Source organism: Staurois parvus, unplaced genomic scaffold (assembly GCF_062004578.1).
Source record: "Staurois parvus isolate SC_StPar_1 unplaced genomic scaffold, SC_StPar_1.0 ptg000038l, whole genome shotgun sequence".
NCBI lineage: Eukaryota > Metazoa > Chordata > Amphibia > Anura > Ranidae > Staurois > Staurois parvus.
In genome coordinates, this window is record NW_028317834.1 from 1,230,617 (window position 1) to 1,251,853 (window position 21,237).

Here is a 21,237-nt window from a genome sequence, read left to right on the forward strand (position 1 = left end):
CGAGTGAGTGCCCCCCTCTCCTGAACCATACCAGGCCACATGCCCTTAACATGGGGGGTGCTTTGGGCAGGGGGGCTTATCAGAATAATTTCGGTGTGGAGTTACCCCTTAATCCATACCAGACCCGAAGGACCCCACGCCGTGTTTTTAATTATTTATTTAATTTACGGGAATTATTTTACATTCAGCTGTCAGTGGGGAACCCCGCTGACAGCTGAAACATTAACACATGGTTGTCACTACTAAAATCCCGCAAGAGTTATTTTATCAACTCATGCAGCGTTTTAGTATTCCCACTGACAATTGAATGTAAAAGCATTGTAGGGAATTATAAAAAAAATTTAAAAAACGGTGTGGGGTCCCCTTTCCCATCCATACCAAGCCCTTCTGGTCTGGTATGGATATTAAGGGGTAACTCCACGCTGAAATTTAAAAAAAAACGGCGTGGGGTTCCCCCCAAAATCCATACCAGACCCTTATCCGAGTATGCAGCCCGGCAGGTCAGGAAAGGGGGGGACGAGTGCCCCCCCCTCCTGAACCATACCAGGCCACATTCCCTCAACAAGGGGGGGTGCTTTGGGGCAGGGAGTCTCCCCCCCAAAGCACCTTGTCCCCATGTTGATGGGGACAAGGACCTCTTCCCCACAACCCTGGCCGGTGGTTGTGGGGGTCTGCGGGTGGGGGGCTTATCAGAATCTGGAAGCCACCTTTAACAAGGGGGCCCCCAGATCCCGGCCCCCCCACGTGAATGAGTATGCAGTACATGGTACCGCTACTAATTCACAAAAAAACAAAGTGTAGTGTAAAAAACCACAGGACGGTCTTTGACAAGTCCTTTAATAAAACAATGTCCCCCGAAGGAGATCCAACGTCAATCACGGCGTCACGCTGTAGCAGCCCGAAAAAAAGAAAAGATGTTCTGCTTCGACAGAGGCTACCAGCCTTATGCAGTGGCATCTACTTGTTGACGCTTTCTTTAGTAAATGTCTTTGCAGTCTGAAAGTAGACGGTTGCTATTAAAAGTAGACGTTCGCCCACGGAAAATGTGCCTAGGCACAATAGTAAATCAGGGTCTTTATGTCATTGTCCGGTATACATTGCATGATTAATATTTGTAATACTTTTTTTTCCTATTTGCTTCCTGTTTTTTTCTTGGTGTTTTATTAACACTACAGGTGAAACTCGAAAAATTAGAATATCATACAAAAGTTCATTTATTTCAGGGCAGCAACTTAAAAGATGAAACTAATATATGAGATAGACTCATCACATGCAAAGCAAGATAGTTCAAGCCGTGATTTGTCATCATTGTGATGATTATGGCTTACAGCTCATGAAAACCCCAAATCCACAATCTCAGAAAATGAGAATATTGTGAAAAGGTGGAATATTCTCGGCTCAAAGTGTCCCACTCTAATCAGCTAATTCAGCCATAACCCCTGCAAAGGGTAACTGAGCCTTTAAATGGTCTCTCAGTCTGGTTCAGTAGGAATCACAATCATGGGAAAGACTGCTGTCCTGACACCATCACTGACATAAGGAGGGAAAGCCTCAAAAGGTCATTGCAGAAGAAGTTGGATGTTCCCAAAGTGTTGTATCAAAGCACATTAACAGAAAGTTATGTGGAAGGGAAAAGTGTGGAAGAAAAAGGTGCACAAGCAGCAGGGATGACCGCAGCCTGGAGAGGATTGTCAGGAAAAGGCCATTCAAAAGTGTTGGGGACAAGGAATGGACTGAGGCTGGAGTCAGTGCATCAAGAGCCACCACACACAGACGGATCCTGGACATGGGTTTCAAATGTCGTATTCCTCTTGTCAAGCCGCTCCTGAACAACAAAACGTCAGAAGCGTCTTACCTGGGCTAAAGAAACACACCTGGTCTGCTGCTCAGTGGTCCAAAGTCCTCTTTTCTGATGAGATCAACTTTTGCATCACATTTGGAAACCAAGGACCCCGAGTATGGAGGAAGAATGGAGAGGCCCAAGGACACGGAGTATGGAGGAAGAATGGAGAGGCACAAGGACCCCGAGTATGGTGGAAGAATGGAGAGGCCCAAGGACACGGAGTATGGAGGAAGAATGGAGAGGCACAAGGACCCCGAGTATGGAGGAAGAATGGAGAGGCCCAAGGACACGGAGTATGGAGGAAGAATGGAGAGGCACAAGGACCCCGAGTATGGTGGAAGAATGGAGAGGCCCAAGGACACGGAGTATGGAGGAAGAATGGAGAGGCACAAGGACCCCGAGTATGGAGGAAGAATGGAGAGGCACAAGGACCCCGAGTATGGTGGAAGAATGGAGAGGCCCAAGGACCCAGAGTATGGAGGAAGAATGGAGAGGCACAAGGACCCCGAGTATGGAGGAAGAATGGAGAGGCCCAAGGACCCCGAGTATGGAGGAAGAATGGAGAGGCCCAAGGACCCAGAGTATGGAGGAAGAATGGAGAGGCACAAGGACCCCGAGTATGGAGGAAGAATGGAGAGGCACAAGGACCCCGAGTATGGTGGAAGAATGGAGAGGCCCAAGGACCCAGAGTATGGAGGAAGAATGGAGAGGCCCAAGGACACGGAGTATGGAGGAAGAATGGAGAGGCACAAGGACCCCGAGTATGGAGGAAGAATGGAGAGGCACAAGGACCCCGAGTATGGTGGAAGAATGGAGAGGCCCAAGGACCCAGAGTATGGAGGAAGAATGGAGAGGCACAAGGACCCCGAGTATGGAGGAAGAATGTAGAGGCCCAAGGACCCCGAGTATGGAGGAAGATTGGAGAGGCCCAAGGACCCCGAGTATGGAGGAAGAATGGAGAGGCACAAGGACCCCGAGTATGGAGGAAGAATGGAGAGGCCCAAGGACCCCGAGTATGGAGGAAGAATGGAGAGGCCCAAGGACCCAGAGTATGGAGGAAGAATGGAGAGGCACAAGGACCCTGAGTATGGAGGAAGAATGGAGAGGCGCACACTGCAAGATGCTTGAAGTCCAGTGTGAAGTTTCCACAGTCTGTGTTGATTTGGGGAGCCATGTCATCTGCTGGTGTTGGTCCTCTGTGCTTCATTAAGTCCAGGGTCAATGCATCCGTCTACCAGGAGATTTTGGAGCACTTCATGCTTCCTTCCGCAGACGGGATGCTTTATGGGGATGCTGACTTCATTTTCCAGCAGGACTTGGCTCCGCCCACACTGCCAAAAGCACCAAAACCTGGTTCAATGACCGTGGGATTACTGTGTTTGATTGGCCAAAAAACTTGCCTGACCTGAACCCCATAGAGCAGCGGTTCTCAACCTGGGGGTCGCGACCCCTTTGGGGGTCGAACGACCATTTCCCAGGGGTCGCCTAAGACCATCGGAAAACACATATTTCCGATGGTCTTAGGAAGTGAGACACCGCTGCTGTCTCCGGCGATGTGTGGGCGGGATGATACTCTGCTCCTGTCTCCGGGATCGCTCAGCAGCTCCGCCTCCTCGCCGCTGATTGGCCACCGGAACTGTAGCTCAGGAGAGGCACACAGGCGGCCAATCACCGGCGAGGAGGTGGAGCTTGGAGAGGAGGAGCCGAGCGGCAGCGCGCGGAGATCGAAGAAGACCGAGGGAGCTGCCGGAGCGAGTGAAGAGGAGAGCGGCCAGAGAAGGAAGACAGCTGACAGGTAAGTGAGAGAGCGAGCCCAGGCTGGAGCAGGGGTCAGCAAAGTAAGTATCATTGGTGTCAGTGGGAGGAATAGTGCCCCATCATTGGTGTCACTAATACCAACGATGGGGCACTATTCCTCCCCCCACTGACACCAACGATGGGGCACTATTCCTCCCCCCACTGACACCAACGATGGGGCACTATTCCTCCCCCCACTGACACCAACGATGGGGCAGTATTTCTCCCCCCACTGACACCAACGATGGGGCAGTATTCCTCCCCCCACTGACACCAACGATGGGGCAGTATTCCTCCCCCCACTGACACCAACGATGGGGCAGTATTCCTCCCCCCACTGACACCAACGATGGGGCAGTATTCCTCCCCCCACTGACACCAATGATGGGGCAGTATTCCTCCCCCCACTGACACCAACGATGGGGCACTATTCCTCCCCCCACTGACACCAACGATGGGGCACTATTCCTCCCCCCACTGACACCAACGATGGGGCACTATTTCCCCCCCCCTGACCCCAATGATGGGGCACTATTCTCCCCTCCACCACACTGACATCAATGATGGGGCACTATTCCTCCCACTGACACCAATGATGGGGCACTATTCCTCCCACTGACACCAATGATGTGGCACTATTCCTTCCACTGACACCAGTGATGGGGCACTATTCCTCCCACTGACACCAACGATGGGGCACTACTCCCCCCACTGACACCAACGATGGGGCACTATTCCTCCCCCCACTGACACCAACGATGGGGCACTATTCCTCCCCCAACTGACACCAACGATGGGGCACTATTCCTCCCCCCACTGACACCAACGATGTGGCAGTATTCCTCCCCCCACTGACACCAACGATGGGGCAGTATTCCTCCCCCCACTGACACCAACGATGGGGCAGTATTCCTCCCCCCACTGACACCAACGATGGGGCAGTATTCCTCCCCCCACTGACACCAACGATGGGGCAGTATTCCTCCCCCCACTGACACCAACGATGGGGCAGTATTCCTCCCCCCACTGACACCAACGATGGGGCAGTATTCCTCCCCCCACTGACACCAACGATGGGGCAGTATTCCTCCCCCCACTGACACCAACGATGGGGCAGTATTCCTCCCCTCACTGACACCAACGATGGGGCAGTATTCCTCCCCCCACTGACACCAACGATGGGGCAGTATTCCTCCCCCCACTGACACCAACGATGGGGCACTATTCCTCCCCCCACTGACACCAACGATGGGGCACTATTCCTCCCCCCACTGACACCAACGATGGGGCACTATTCCTCCCCCCACTGACACCAACGATGGGGCACTATTTCCCCCCCCCTGACCCCAATGATGGGGCACTATTCTCCCCTCCACCACACTGACATCAATGATGGGGCACTATTCCTCCCACTGACACCAATGATGGGGCACTATTCCTCCCACTGACACCAATGATGTGGCACTATTCCTTCCACTGACACCAGTGATGGGGCACTATTCCTCCCACTGACACCAATGATGGGGCACTACTCCCCCCACTGACACCAATGATGGGGCACTATTCCTCCCACTGACACCAATGATGTGGCACTATTCCTCCCACTGACACCAGTGATGGAGCACTACTCCTCCCACTGACACCAGTGATGGGGCACTATTCCTCCCACTGATACCAACGATGGGGCACTATGCATCCCACTGACATCAGTGATGGGGCACTATTCCTCCCACTGACACCAGTGATGGGGCACTATTCCTCCCCCCACTGACACCAACGATGGGGCAGTATTCCTCCCCCCACTGACACCAACGATGGGGCAGTATTCCTCCCCCCACTGACACCAACGATGGGGCAGTATTCCTCCCCCCACTGACACCAACGATAGGGCAGTATTCCTCCCCCCACTGACACCAACGATGGGGCAGTATTCCTCCCCCCACTGACACCAACGATGGGGCAGTATTCCTCCCCCCACTGACACCAACGATGGGGCACTATTCCTCCCCCCACTGACACCAACGATGGGGCACTATTCCTCCCCCCACTGACACCAACGATGGGGCACTATTTCCCCCCCCCTGACCCCAATGATGGGGCACTATTCTCCCCTCCACCACACTGACATCAATGATGGGGCACTATTCCTCCCACTGACACCAATGATGGGGCACTATTCCTCCCACTGACACCAATGATGTGGCACTATTCCTTCCACTGACACCAGTGATGGGGCACTATTCCTCCCACTGACACCAATGATGGGGCACTACTCCCCCCACTGACACCAATGATGGGGCACTATTCCTCCCACTGACACCAATGATGTGGCACTATTCCTCCCACTGACACCAGTGATGGAGCACTACTCCTCCCACTGACACCAGTGATGGGGCACTATTCCTCCCACTGATACCAACGATGGGGCACTATGCATCCCACTGACATCAGTGATGGGGCACTATTCCTCCCACTGACACCAGTGATGGGGCACTATTCCTCCCACTGACACCAGTGATGGGGCACTATTCATCCCACTGACATCAGTGATGGGGCACTATTCCTCCCACTTACACCAATGACGGGGCACTATTCCCCCCACTGACACCAATGATGGGGCACTATTCCTCCCACTGATACCAACGATGGGGCACTATTCCTCCCACTGATACCAACGATGGGGCACTATTCCTCCCACTGATACCAACGATGGGGCACTATTCCTCCCACTGATACCAACGATGGGGCACTATTCCTCCCACTGATACCAATGATGGGGCACTATTCCTACCACTGACACCAACGATGGGGCACTATTCCTCCCACTGACATCAATGATGGGACACTATTCCTCCCACTGATACCAACGATGGGGCACTATTCCTCCCACTGATACCAACGATGGGGCACTATTCCTCCCACTGATACCAACGATGGGGCACTATTCCTCCCACTGATACCAACGATGGGGCACTATTCCTCCCACTGATACCAATGATGGGGCACTATTCCTACCACTGACACCAACGATGGGGCACTATTCCTCCCACTGACATCAATGATGGGACACTATTCCTCCCACTGATACCAACGATGGGGCACTATTCCTCCCACTGTTACCAATGATGGGGCACTATTCCTCCCACTGTTACCAATGATGGGGCACTATTCCCCCCACTGACACCAATGATGGATCACTATTCCTCCCACTGACACCAATGATGGGGCACTATTCCTCCCACTGACACCAATGATGGGGCACTATTCATCCCACTGACATCAATGATGGGACACTATTCCTCCCACTGATACCAACAATGGGGCACTATTCCTTCCACTGACACCAATGACATGGCACTACTCCTCCCACTGCAAAATTACAGTTATGAAGTAGCAATGAAAATAATTTTATGGTTGGGGGTCACCACAACATGAGGAACTGTATAAAGGGGTCGCGGCATTAGAAAGGTTGAGAACCACTGCCATAGAGAATCTATGGGGCATTGCCAAGAGAAAGATGAGAGACATGAGACCGAACAATGCAGAAGAGCTGAAGGCCGCTATTGAAGCATCCTGGTCTTCCATAACACCTCAGCAGTGCCACAGGCTGATAGCTTCCATGCCACGCCGCATTGAGGCAGTAATTGCTACAAAAGGGGCCCCAACCAAGTCCTGAGTACATATGCAGCTTCTACTTTTCAGAGGTCCGATATTGTTCTATGTACAATCCGTGTTTTATTGATTGCATGGAATATTCTCATTTTCTGAGATTGTGGATTTGGGGTTTTCATGAGCTGTAAGCCATAATCATCACAATGATGACAAATCACGGCTTGAACTATCTTGCTTTGCATGGAATGAGTCTCATATATTAGTGTCACCTTTTAAGTTGCTGCACTGAAATCAATGAACTTTTGCACGATATTCTCATTTTTCGAGTTTCACCTGTATATAACATCATTTATTATTTCATATTCTGATTCCACTTTATTTTACATTATTTTATCTAATTAAACCCCCCCCTTTTATTTTTTACTCTTCCTCACATATATATGTATATATATATATTCTATTATATATTTCATTTATATACTGGGTTTTTAAATTATATTGTTTTTCACATATTTGTACACATTTTTTACATGGGTTTTATATAAGTTTTATGTATGTATTGATCATCATGTAAACCTTCTAGGTCCATATATATTTATAATAGAGGATCACACCCCCCTTTTTGGCCACCTGCCAGCATTTATCATCATCATTACTATTTATATATATAATGTTTATAATTTAATATTTTTCATTTTTATTATTATTATTTTTATTTTTTCTTTTATCATTATTATTTTCATTATTATCCATTTTTCTCCAGTATATATTTTTACATTTTTCTCTGTCATTCAATCACCGTTCTTTATCATAACACATCATAGCAATAAACCTTTTTATTACATAACACTTCCATACAATCACATCACCATTCTATTTATATTTCATTTTACTAGTCATCCTCATTCTATTTATCCATTTGGCATTTGTGGTGTTTGGGGTTTGGGTCCCGCTCCCACACCTCCTCATAGCCTGGTCCGCTGGCATTTCCATCCCTTCTCCTTGACATTATTGCTTTTCCAGCACTATACATGGAGACAGTCTTCTCCTTCCACCCCACCTCTGACATACTTCCTCGGAGTGTGTCAGTCGGAACGGCTCTCGGGCTCATGCGCAGACCACATGGCGCAGTGCGCACCGGCAGGCCCATTCACTGACAGTCACGTCCACACCACTGCAGCGTGGCAAGCAGCACAGACGCCATGTCAGTTCCTCCATTTACATTTGGCACACATGTACAATCTGGGATACATCTGGCACATTTCACTATCTTCTAAACAATCCTTTTCCAATCATTACCGTTCACCTTACTACATGGTCCTTTCAGATTTCTGGCATGTATCCTAATGTAGAAGTACTAGAAATTCTGAGTACCCCCTGCACACTGGAATATACCCTTTCAAGCAGACTATGCAATAAATAGGGATATTTAGTTCACACATATTGCAATACATGCTTAAGCTGCCAACTGCATCAAAGTCATCCCTCTATGGCCAGTCCTACTCTGCTCTGCCTACTACAAAAAGTGTAGGACTGGCCATAGAGGGATGACTTTGACGCAGTTGGCAGCTTAAGCATGTATTGCAATATGTGTGAACTAAACATCCCTATTTATTGAATAGTCTGCTTGAGGGTATATACCAGTGTGCAGGGGGTCCTCAGAATATTTAGTGTTAATATGTGGTTACACCCCTTTAGCACCTGATGGATAAATGTATGCACTAGCTGTTGGGATTTGAGCACAGGGATCTCTTGTTTGTTCTAATGTACAGTCAGGTCCATAAATATTGGGACATGGACACAATTCTAACATTTTTGGCTCTATACACCACCACAATGGATTTGAAATGAAACAAACAAGATGTACTTTAACTGCGGACTGTCAGCTTTAATTTTAGGGTATTTACATCCAAATCAGGTGAACAGTGTAGGAATTACAGTTTGCATATGTGCCTCCCACTTGTTAAGGGACCAAAAGTAATAGGACAGAATAATAATCATAAATCAAACTTTCACTTTTTAATACTTGGTTGCAAATCCTTTGCAGTCAATGACAGCCTGAAGTGTGGAACGCATAGACATCACCAGACGCTGGGTGTCATCCCTGGTGATGCTCTGCCAGGCCTCTACTGCAACTGTCTTCAGTTCCTGCTTGTTCTTGGGGCATTTTCCCTTCAGTTTTGTCTTCAGCAAGTGAAATGCTCAATCGGATTCAGGTCAGGTGATTGACTTGGCCATTGCAGAACATTCCACTTCTTTGGTTGCTTTTGCAGTCTGCTTTGGGTCATTGTCCATCTGCACTGTGAAGCGTCCAATGAGTTGTGAAGCATTTGGCTGAATATGAGCCGATAATATTCCCGAAACACTTCACAATTCATCCGGCTGCTTCTGTCAGCAGTCACATCATCAATAAATACAAGAGAAGCAGTTCCATTGGCAGCCATACATGCCCACGCCATGACACTACCACCACCATGCTTCACTGATGGGATGGTATGCTTAGGATCATGAGCAGTTCCTTTCCTTCTCCATACTCTTCTCTTCCCATCACTCTGGTACAAGTTGATGTCGGTCTCATCTGTCCATAGGATGTTGTTCCAGAACTGGGAAGGCTTTTTTACATGTCGTTTGGCAAACTCTAATCTGGCCTTCCTGTTTTTGAGGCTCACCAATGGTTTCCATCTTGTGGTGAACCCTCTGTATTCACTCTGGTGAAGTCTTCTCCTGATTGGTGACTTTGACACACATACACCTACCTCCTGGAGGGTGTTCTTGATCTGGCCAACTGTTGTGAAGGGTGTTTTCTTCACCAGGGAAAGAATTCTTCGCTCATCCACCACAGTTGTTTTCCGTGGTCTTCCGGGTCTTTTGGTGTTGCTGAGCTCACCGGTGCGTTCCTTCTTTTTAAGAATGTTCCAAACAGTTGTTTTGGCCGCCTAATGTTTTTGCTATCTCTCTGATGGGTTTGTTTTGTTTTTTCAGCCTAATGATGGCTTCACTGATAGTGACAGCTCTTTGGATCTCATCTTGTGAGTTGACAGCAACAGATTCCAAATGCAAATCGCACACTCGAAACGAACTCTGGACCTCACTTCCTGTCTGTGCCTGACCTCATTTCCTGTCTCTGCCTGACATCACTTCCTGTCTTCCATAGAGACTTCCTGTCTCTGTATATGTGTGATCACCACCTTGTGGAGATCAGAAGACCTGCAGCCCAAGAAATGTCACAAGAAAATGAAACCAAACTGTACGATGACAGCAAGATTTATTACCTACTTCAGCTCCGGAATGTTTTACCCCCTTCATGACCGGGGTATTTTTTGCCATTCAGCACTGGCAATTGTGCGGTCGTGCAACATTGCACCCAAATTAAATTGATATAATTTTGCACACAAATAGAGCTTTCTTTGGTGGTATTTGATCAGCACTGGGGGTTTATTTTTTAATACAAATGATATTTTTGATGGAATCCTTTTGCTTGGTTGACCTATAATAGTTTATAGGTCCATACTATGAGGTGAGCGGCCATCCTTATCCATAGGTGGAGGTGCAGATTTCACGGGGGAGCACTGCAGTCTTTCTGGAGCACATTCTATATCAAACACCTTTATTCTAGCACAATATTTGATTGAACTGTTCCAATTATAAGGACTTTTATTGTATATTTTATATGTATATATGTACATGAATATGGCGTGTATGAGATAGAGCAACACTGATTTTCAGATTGGATTAAATGATATCTTCTACTTTGTTATAAGACATATCCCATAAAATCAGATTTCTTCATACATGTAGTACAACGTGTATTCTGCTCCGTGTCTTTGGTAGAAGCATAGCTGAATCCGTGGATATTGATTGGTCTGTGTGAAGTTATGGCGTCTACAAACTATGGGATATAGAATGGAATTTATGCAGCTTTTACGTCGCTGTTACTTTCTGACTGCCGATCACATTTCTTGAGGCAGTAAAATGCCCGGACCTTACAAACATCCCCAAATGTCCCCTTTATGGGAAGGATACATCCCAAGGTATGTGCTGAGAGGCATGTTGTGTCCATGGAACATTTACAGTTTTTGCCATAAGTTATTGGAAAATGAAAAACAAAATCTCTTTACACCAAGTTGTCATTTAATGAGCTATTTCTGGCACACGTCATGGGGAGATGTGGAATTACACCCCAAAACACATTCTGCTACTTCTCCCCAGTATGAGGACACCCCAAGTGACAGACTTTCTGGCAGCCTTGCCACATACAGGTCCCAAAATCCAATGACCACCTTAAGGAGGCTTAGGCAACCATCTTAGGGTGTCAGGATAGGGGTGGCAGTAAAATTTGAATCTCTAGCCACTTGCTGGGGATTTGGATTTTTAAAAATGCTGCAGATGTGTTTAACCCCACACTCCCCACCGCTATACAGCCGGGAGTGTGAGGACTTTAGTAAATCCGAATGTCGGCTGTCATGTGGAAGTGATACAAGTGGCTGTGAAGCTACCTGTTACTTCCATTAACATTGCTGCAATGTGCCATAACCCTGCCACTGTACAGCAGAGCATGGTCCTGTCATGGTGGGTGTCACTGGAAAGGGCGGTGGGACCTCAGCGGACCTTCTGTACACAGACCAGGATGTGACATGAATGACGTGGATGACATCACTTCCTGGACTGGAGCTGTCATTCTCTAGGATCACTGCCGGGGGAAGCAGCTGATGGAAGGTGGTCTGTGTTCCATTTTAGAGCCCCCCTCCCCCCCACATACACCTACAAAAATACACACATTGGGGTGCCTACATAGGAACACAGTGACCCCCACACACGTTACATATCAGCGCACACGCCGGAGGGAGAGCAATGATTGGAGCACCAGTGCTCCTGTGTAACTCTATACTGATGACCTGGAGGGGCTATTAAAGTGTTCCAAGTGCACACAGTGTTACGGCTTGACATGTTCCTGAGCCTTTAAATGGTCTCTCAGTCTGGTTCAGTAGGAATCACAATCATGGGAAAGACTGCTGACCTGACACCATCACTGACACCCTCCATAAGGAGGGAAAGCCTCAAAAGGGAATTGCAGAAGAAGTTGGATGTTCCCAAAGTGCTGTATCAAAGCACATTAATAGAACGTTATGTGGAAGGGAAAAGTGTGGAAGAAAAAGGTGCACAAGCAACAGGGATGACCGCAGCCTGGAGAGCATTGTCAGGAAAAGGCCATTCAAAAGTCTTGGGGACAAGGAATGGACTGAGGCTAGAGTCAGTGCATCAAGAGCCACCACACACAGACGGATCCTGGACATGGGCTTCAAATGTCGTATTCCTCTTGTCAAGCCACTCCTGAACAACAAACAAAGTCAGAAGCGTCTTACCTGGGCTAAAGAAACATACCTGGTTTGCTGTTCAGTGGTCCAAAGTCCTCTTTTCTGATGAGAGCAACTTTTGCATGTCATTTGTAAACCAAGGACCCCGAGTATGGAGGAAGAATGGAGAGGCCCAAGGACCCTGAGTATGGAGGAAGAATGGAGAGGCCCAAGGACCCCGAGTATGGAGGAAGAATGGAGAGGCCCAAGGACCCTGAGTATGGAGGAAGAATGGAGAGGCCCAAGGACCCCGAGTATGGAGGAAGAATGGAGAGGCACAAGGACCCCGAGTATGGAGGAAGAATAGAGAGGCCCAAGGACCCCGAGTATGGAGGAAGAATGGAGAGGCACAAGGACCCCGAGTATGGAGGAAGAATGGAGAGGCCCAAGGACCCCGAGTATGGAGGAAGAATGGAGAGGCCCAAGGACCCCGAGTATGGAGGAAGAATGGAGAGGCCCAAGGACCCCAAGTATGGAGGAAGAATGGAGAGGCCCAAGGACCCCGAGTATGGAGGAAGAATGGAGAGGCCCAAGGACCCCGAGTATGGAGGAAGAATGGAGAGGCCCAAGGACCCCGAGTATGGAGGAAGAATGGAGAGGCACAAGGACCCCAAGTATGGAGGAAGAATGGAGGGGCACACACTGCAAGATGCTTGAAGTCCAGTGTGAAGTTTCCACAGTCTGTGTTGATTTGGGGAGCCATGTCATCTGCTGGTGTTGGTCCACTGTGCTTCATCAAGTCCAGGGTCAACGCAGCCGTCTACCAGGATATTTTGGAGCACTTCATGCTTCCTTCCGCAGACGAGCTTTATGGGGATGCTGACTTCATTTTCCAGCAGGACTTGGCTCCGCCCACGCTACCAAAAGCACCAAAACCTGGTTCAATGACCGTGGGATTACTGTGCTTGATTGGCCAGCAAACTTGCCTGACCTGAACCCCATAGAGAATCTATGGGGCATTGCTAAGAGAAAGATGAGAGACATGAGACCGAACAATGCAGAAGAGCTGAAGGCCGCTATTGAAGCATCCTGGTCTTCCATAACACCTCAGCAGTGCCACAGGCTGATAGCTTCCATGCCACGCCGCATTGAGGCAGTAATTGCTACAAAAGGGGCCCCAACCAAGTACTGAGTACATATGCATGCTTCTACTTTTCAGAGGTGCGATATTGTTCTATGTACAATCCGTGTTTTATTGATTGCATGGAATATTCTCATTTTCTGAGATTGTGGATTTGGGGTTTTCATGAGCTGTAAGCCATAATCATCACAATGATGACAAATCACGGCTGGAACTATCTTGCTCTACATGGAATGAGTCAATCTCATAGTTTCACCTTTTAAGTTGCTGCACTGAAATCAATGAACTTTTGCACAATATTCTAATTTTTGAGTTTCACCTGTATATAACATAATTTATTATTTCATATTCTGATTCCACTTTATTTTACATTATTTTATCTAATTAAACCCCCCCCCCTTTATTTTTTTACTCTTCCTCACATATATATATGTATATATATATTCTATTATATATTTCATTTATATACTGGGTTTTTAAATTATATTGTTTTTCATATATTTGTACACATTTTTTACATGGGTTTTATACAAGTTTTATGTATGTATTGATCATCATGTAAACCTTCTAGGTCCATATATATTTATAATAGAGGATCACACCCCCCTTTTTGGCCACCTGCCAGCATTTATCATCATCATTACTATTTATATATATAATGTTTATAATATATTATTTTTCATTTTTATTATTATTATTTTTATTTTTTCTTTTATCATTATTATTTCATTATTATCCATTTTTCTCCAGTATATATTTTTACATTTTTCTCTATCCTTCAATCACCGTTCTTTATCATAACACATCATAGCAATAAACCTTTTTATTACATAACATTTCCATACAATCACATCACCATTCTATTTATATTTCATTTTACTAGTCATCCTCATTCTATTTATCCATTTGACATTTGTGGTGTTTGGGGTTTGGGTCCCGCTCCCACACCTCCTCATAGCCTGGTCCGCTTGCATTTCCATCCCTTCTCCTTGACATTATTGCTTTTCCAGCACTATACATGGAGACAGTCTTCTCCTTCCACCCCACCTCTGACATACTTCCTCGGAGTGTGTCAGTCGGAACGGCTCTCGGGCTCATGTGCAGACCGCACGGCGCAGTGCGCACCGGCAGGCCCATTCACTGACAGTCACGTCCACACCACTGCAGCGTGGCGAGCAGCACAGACGCCATGTCAGTTCCTCCATTTACATTTGGCACACATGTACAATCTGGGATACATCTGGCACAGTTCACTATCTTCTAAACAATCCTTTTCCAATCATTACCGTTCACCTTACTACATGGTCCTTTCAGATTTCTGGCATGTATCCTAATGTAGAAGCACTAGAAATTCTGGGGACCCCCTGCACACTGGAATATACCCTTTCAAGCAGACTATGCAATAAATAGGGATGTTTAGTTCACACATATTGCAATACATGCTTAAGCTGCCAACTGCGTCAAAGTCACCCCACTATGGCCAGTCCTACTCTGCTCTGCCTACTACAAAAAGTGTAGGACTGGCCATAGAGGGATGACTTTGACGCAGTTGGCAGCTTAAGCATGTATTGCAATATGTGTGAACTAAACATCCCTATTTATTGAATAGTCTGCTTGAGGGTATATACCAGTGTGCAGGGGGTCCTCAGAATATTTAGTGTTAATATGTGGTTACACCCCTTTAGCACCTGATGGATAAATGTATGCACTAGCTGTTGGGATTTGAGCACAGGGATCTCTTGTTTGTTCTAATGTACAGTCAGGTCCATAAATATTGGGACATGGACACAATTCTAACATTTTTGGCTCTATACACCACAATGGATTTGAAATGAAACAAACAAGATGTACTTTAACTGCGGACTGTCAGCTTTAATTTGAGGGTATTTACATCCAAATCAGGTGAACGGTGTAGGAATTACAACAGTTTGCATATGTGCCTCCCACTTGTTAAGGGACCAAAAGTAATGGGACAGAATAATAATCATAAATCAAACTTTCACTTTTTAATACTTGGTTGCAAATCCTTTGCAGTCAATTACAGCCTGAAGTGTGGAACGCATAGACATCACCAGACGCTGGGTGTCATCCCTGGTGATGCTCTGCCAGGCCTCTACTGCAACTGTCTTCAGTTCCTGCTTGTTCTTGGGGCATTTTCCCTTCAGTTTTGTCTTCAGCAAGTGAAATGCTCAATCGGATTCAGGTCAGGTGATTGACTTGGCCATTGCAGAACATTCCACTTCTTTGGTTGCTTTTGCAGTCTGCTTTGGGTCATTGTCCATCTGCACTGTGAAGCGTCCAATGAGTTGTGAAGCATTTGGCTGAATATGAGCCGATAATATTCCCTAAACACTTCACAATTCATCCGGCTGCTTCTGTCAGCAGTCACTTCATCAATAAATACAAGAGAAGCAGTTCCATTGGCAGCCATACATGCCCACGCCATGACACTACCACCACCATGCTTCACTGATGGGATGGTATGCTTAGGATCATGAGCAGTTCCTTCTCCATACTCTTCTCTTCCCATCACTCTGGTACAAGTTGATGTCGGTCTCATCTGTCCATAGGATGTTGTTCCAGAACTGGGAAGGCTTTTTTACATGTCGTTTGGCAAACTCTAATCTGGCCTTCCTGTTTTTGAGGCTCACCAATGGTTTCCATCTTGTGGTGAACCCTCTGTATTCACTCTGGTGAAGTCTTCTCCTGATTGGTGACTTTGACACACATACACCTACCTCCTGGAGAGTGTTCTTGATCTGGCCAACTGTTGTGAAGGGTGTTTTCTTCACCAGGGAAAGAATTCTTCGCTCATCCACCACAGTTGTTTTCCGTGGTCTTCCGGGTCTTTTGGTGTTGCTGAGCTCTTCTGCATTCCTTCTTTTTAAGAATGTTCCAAACAGTTGTTTTGGCCACGCCTAATGTTTTTGCTATCTCTCTGATGGGTTTGTTTTGTTTTTTCAGCCTAATGATGGCTTCACTGATAGTGACAGCTCTTTGGATCTCATCTTGTGAGTTGACAGCAACAGATTCCAAATGCAAATCGCACACTCGAAACGAACTCTGGACCTCACTTCCTGTCTGTGCCTGACCTCATTTCCTGTCTCTGCCTGACATCACTTCCTGTCTTCCATAGAGACTTCCTGTCTCTGTATATGTGTGATCACCACCTTGTGGAGATCAGAAGACCTGCAGCCCGAGAAATGTCACAAGAAAATGAAACCAAACTGTACGATGACAGCAAGATTTATTACCTACTTCAGCTCCGGAATGTTTTACCCCCTTCATGACCGGGGTATTTTTTGCCATTCAGCACTGGCAATTGTGCGGTCGTGCAACATTGCACCCAAATTAAATTGATATAATTTTGCACACAAATAGAGCTTTCTTTGGTGGTATTTGATCAGCACTGGGGGTTTATTTTTTAATACAAATGATATTTTTGATGGAATCCTTTTGCTTGGTTGACCTATATTAGTTTATAGGTCCATACTATGAGGTGAGCGGCCATCCTTATCCATAGGTGGAGGTGCAGATTTCACGGGGGAGCACTGCAGTCTTTCTGGAGCACATTCTATATCAAACACCTTTATTCTAGCACAATATTTGATTGAACTGTTCCAATTATAAGGACTTTTATTGTATATTTTATATGTATATATGTACATGAATATGGCGTGTATGAGATAGAGCAACACTGATTTTCAGATTGAATTAAATGATATCTTCTACTTTGTTATAAGACATATCCCATAAAATCTGATTTCTTCATACATGTAGTACAACATGTATTCTGCTCCGTGTCTTTGGTAGAAGCATAGCTGAATCCGTGGATATTGATTGGTTTGTGTGAAGTTATGGCGTCTACAAACTATGGGATATAGAATGGAATTTATGCAGCTTTTACGTCGCTGTTACTTTCTGACTGCCGATCACATTTCTTGAGGCAGTAAAATGCCCGGACCTTACAAACATCCCCAAATGTCCCCTTTATGGGAAGGATACATCCCAAGGTATGTGCTGAGAGGCATGTTGTGTCCATGGAACATTTACAGTTATTGCCATAAGTTATTGGAAAATGAAAAACAAAATCTATTTACACCAAGTTGTCATTTAATGAGCTATTTCTGGCACACGCCATGGGGAGATGTGGAATTACACCCCAAAACACATTCTGCTACTTCTCCCCAGTATGAGGACACCCCAAGTGACAGACTTTCTGGCAGCCTTGCCACATACAGGTCCCAAAATCCAATGACCACCTTAAGGAGGCTTAGACAACCATCTTCGGGTGCGAGGGTAGGGTAGTGGTAAAATATGAACCTGCAGCCACTTGCTGGGGATTTGGATTTTTAACAATGCTACAGATTTGTTATTTTTTGCACATTTCCCACCGCTATACGGCCGGGAGTGTGAGGACTTTAGTAAAGTCTGATTTCATGTGGAAGTGATACAAATGGCTGTGAATCCGCCTGTTACTTCCATGAACATTGCTGCAATGTGCCCTGACCCCACCACCGGACAGCAGAACATGGTCCTGTCATGGTGGGTGTCACTGGGAAGGGTGGCGGGAGCTCAGTGGACCTCCTGTACACAGACCAGGAAGTGACATGTATGATGTGGATGACATCACTTCCTGGACTGGAGCTGTCATTCTCCAGGATCAGTGCCGGGGGAAGCAGTTGATGGAAGGTGGTCTGTGTTCCATCATCTGCAGTGCAGTAGACAGGAGACATCCACAGTCTAATAGACCCCAGGGGTCTCCATAAAGAGAACCTGTCACCTATATGCCATCACATAGGAGGCTATTGGTCCCCTACATGATAGCAATACAAGATATGGACAAAATAAATAAAGTTTTAAGCATAGAAAGAGACACATTTTTTTTTAATAATGTAAAAATGTTAGAGCCCCCCTCCCCCATCACACCTACAAAAACTCGCACATTTGGGCTCCTACATAGGAACACAGTGACCCCCACACACGTTACATATCAGCGCACACGCCGGAGGGAGAGCAATGATTGGAGCACCAGTGCTCCTGTGTAACTCTATACTGATGACCTGGAGGGGCTATTAAAGCGTTCCAAGTGCACACAGTGTTATGGCTTGACATGTTGGGAATCCCATTTCCTCGGCACAACCTCATCTTTTATATTTCACCAGAAAATAGGTCATGAATTGCATTTATGTGCTCAGAAATAAACGTTACTATATTGTTCCTGAAATGTTGCCTTTCATAAACTGTTGTGCTAATATCATGTAACATAGAAAATGACAAGTCCCAACATTGTATTATATAGGGTGTCTCCTATCAAAGAATACATCAGATTTGGGGTTCAGTGATCTTCAGGAATAAAATGATTTTTAAAAGGTGTAAACAAGAAATAAAAAATGTCCCCAGGACTCCATGGACCCCTTCATTCCATGCCGTCTCCAGGAACCGGGAAACCACAGAGAAGCCAAGTGTCCCCCGACTTCCTCTCCAGGCTGGGATGTCACTCTGGTTGGGCGCCACCTACAGGGGAAGAAGCAGACTGCACCGGCCTACATCTGCTCTATGCTTTGTCTGATCAGGATGGCGGCCATTTCTCCCTGAACACAGAGCGCCCTAAACACGAGGTAAACGTGGTGCAGCATTGAGCCCCATCCAGCTGTAGTGTAGACTTTGACAGGCTGCAGGCAGCGGGGCTGGACGCTGTACCTGTGCCTACCAGGTGTATTATAATGCCAGCATTGCACCCACAGGGGCCGGACCCCCCATGTACAAGGGGCCTAAGAGATACCATCAGCTTGTGTCCAATTCCACCAGACTCCTAGAACTGGAAGAGGACATTTTTGGGGGGATGTGTTGTAGAAGAACCCAGACCACGGTATTGTGCGGTGAAAATATCATCCAACTTTATTCATCATATATATGTGACACTTTAACAACAGAAGAAAAGAGATAGATTGTTTACATTTCACGGATCTATTTATACCATTTATATAATCTATTATAAGAAATGATTAACATATGACACACCCCTCATTAATACCAGCCCCACCCACTTATGTAACCATCAATCACACTACACATTGTACATATCTCTGCACACACCAGAGGGAGAGGAATAACTCGAGGGCCATCATTCATGGTTCACTATATAAACTGATGACTGTAAAGGCTTTTAAAGCATCACCTATGGACAATATTTGGTACTGAAGTTTGTCACCATTTCACAAGCACATGACATTTTAAAGCTTGACATGTTTGGTATCTATATACTTGATGCCAACCTCATCTTTCATTTTTCTTCAAATTGGGTCATATTTTGTTTTTTTCTGAACTGGAATTATTGTTAGTGTTTTTTTTACTGAAAAAATGCATTTCATAGACAGCTGTGCTAATATTGTGTGCCACAAAATATTAACCACCACCATTTTATTCTCCAGGGTCTCTGCTTTCAGAAAATAAAACACAATATTTAGGGGGGTTTAAATAATCTTCTGTTCTAACAATGTGAATGTAATCATGTGCATAAACAAGCAAAATCAACTGGCAGCGAAAGACACAACAGCAACAATGTATACAATTATTATCAAATCTATAGTAGCAACTAATGGCCTAAGAAGCAAAGCCACCATATTACTCAACCAAGTTCCAACTAAACCCATCCAATAAAATGGATCCCACTTCCCCCACCCAGGTGACTGTTGGAACTCCTTTACCTTGTGTAGATATCTCCTTCTGAGATCCTCATGATCTAATATAAATGGACAACACTCTCTGACACCAGATTGTAGACTCCGCCTTGATCTTCCGAGAGATAGTCAGCCACCATGCAGTTCTGTGACACCACCTTAGGTGATGGAGCCACTTCTGCTGTCAGCTCTGCTATACCATCAATGGTGTCATTAGTTATCTGATCCATGACTCCAGTACACCGGTTCATCTTATCTTAGATTACTTAGATTCCCCATCCCGTCTATGAAGGGCTCACTGCATAAAACATCTCCACTCCAGAGAAAATGTTTCCTCTCACTGGAAGGCCAGGGGAGTATTGGGAGAAATTGAGGCTTTCCCTTACAGATATGGGGAGGGGCAACATCACCTAAAGTACAGGTATGGGTGGAATTGAAGGGAAGCCATTTTAGGGTGCTCCTTCCACACAAGGAGCAATGTATATGAAGGACTAGTAATCCATTGGACCAATGGGGATTAAACATTCTGCAATACATTGAGACACCATGAAATGTTACTGGCCTCTGATTGGCTTTCCTATTGTTAGTGAAGTGAGACTCCCCTTGTCGGTGTCATCAATGGAAAGAAACCATGTGAAATGTTTCCCCCAAATCCAAAAAGGTGACCCCCTTGGGTAGGTAGCCATCCTACTATTCCTAAAAACTAAAAAACTAGTAGTTGGAAGTCAATATAAAGCACTTTATACTGTTTTTAATTGATTATATATATATATGTACGTATTTTTTATTTTTTCTATTTTTTGTATATGCATTTTGTAATAAATTTTGGATTAAACCTTATTGTTAAAAGTAAATGTGACCGACTTC

General features: G+C 46.0%; 1 protein-coding gene and 1 long non-coding RNA gene across 3 annotated transcripts in view; one reads left to right on the plus strand and one right to left on the minus strand.

Annotated features, from left to right (window-relative positions):
* LOC149470567 (uncharacterized) overlaps nucleotides 1-21,237 on the plus strand; it is a 389,981-nt gene that overhangs the window by 236,222 nt on the left and 132,522 nt on the right. The gene's annotated exons all lie outside the window — the stretch shown is intronic.
* Nucleotides 1-21,237, minus strand: part of LOC149470570 (uncharacterized) — a 218,358-nt gene that overhangs the window by 93,743 nt on the left and 103,378 nt on the right. The window lies entirely within an intron of this gene.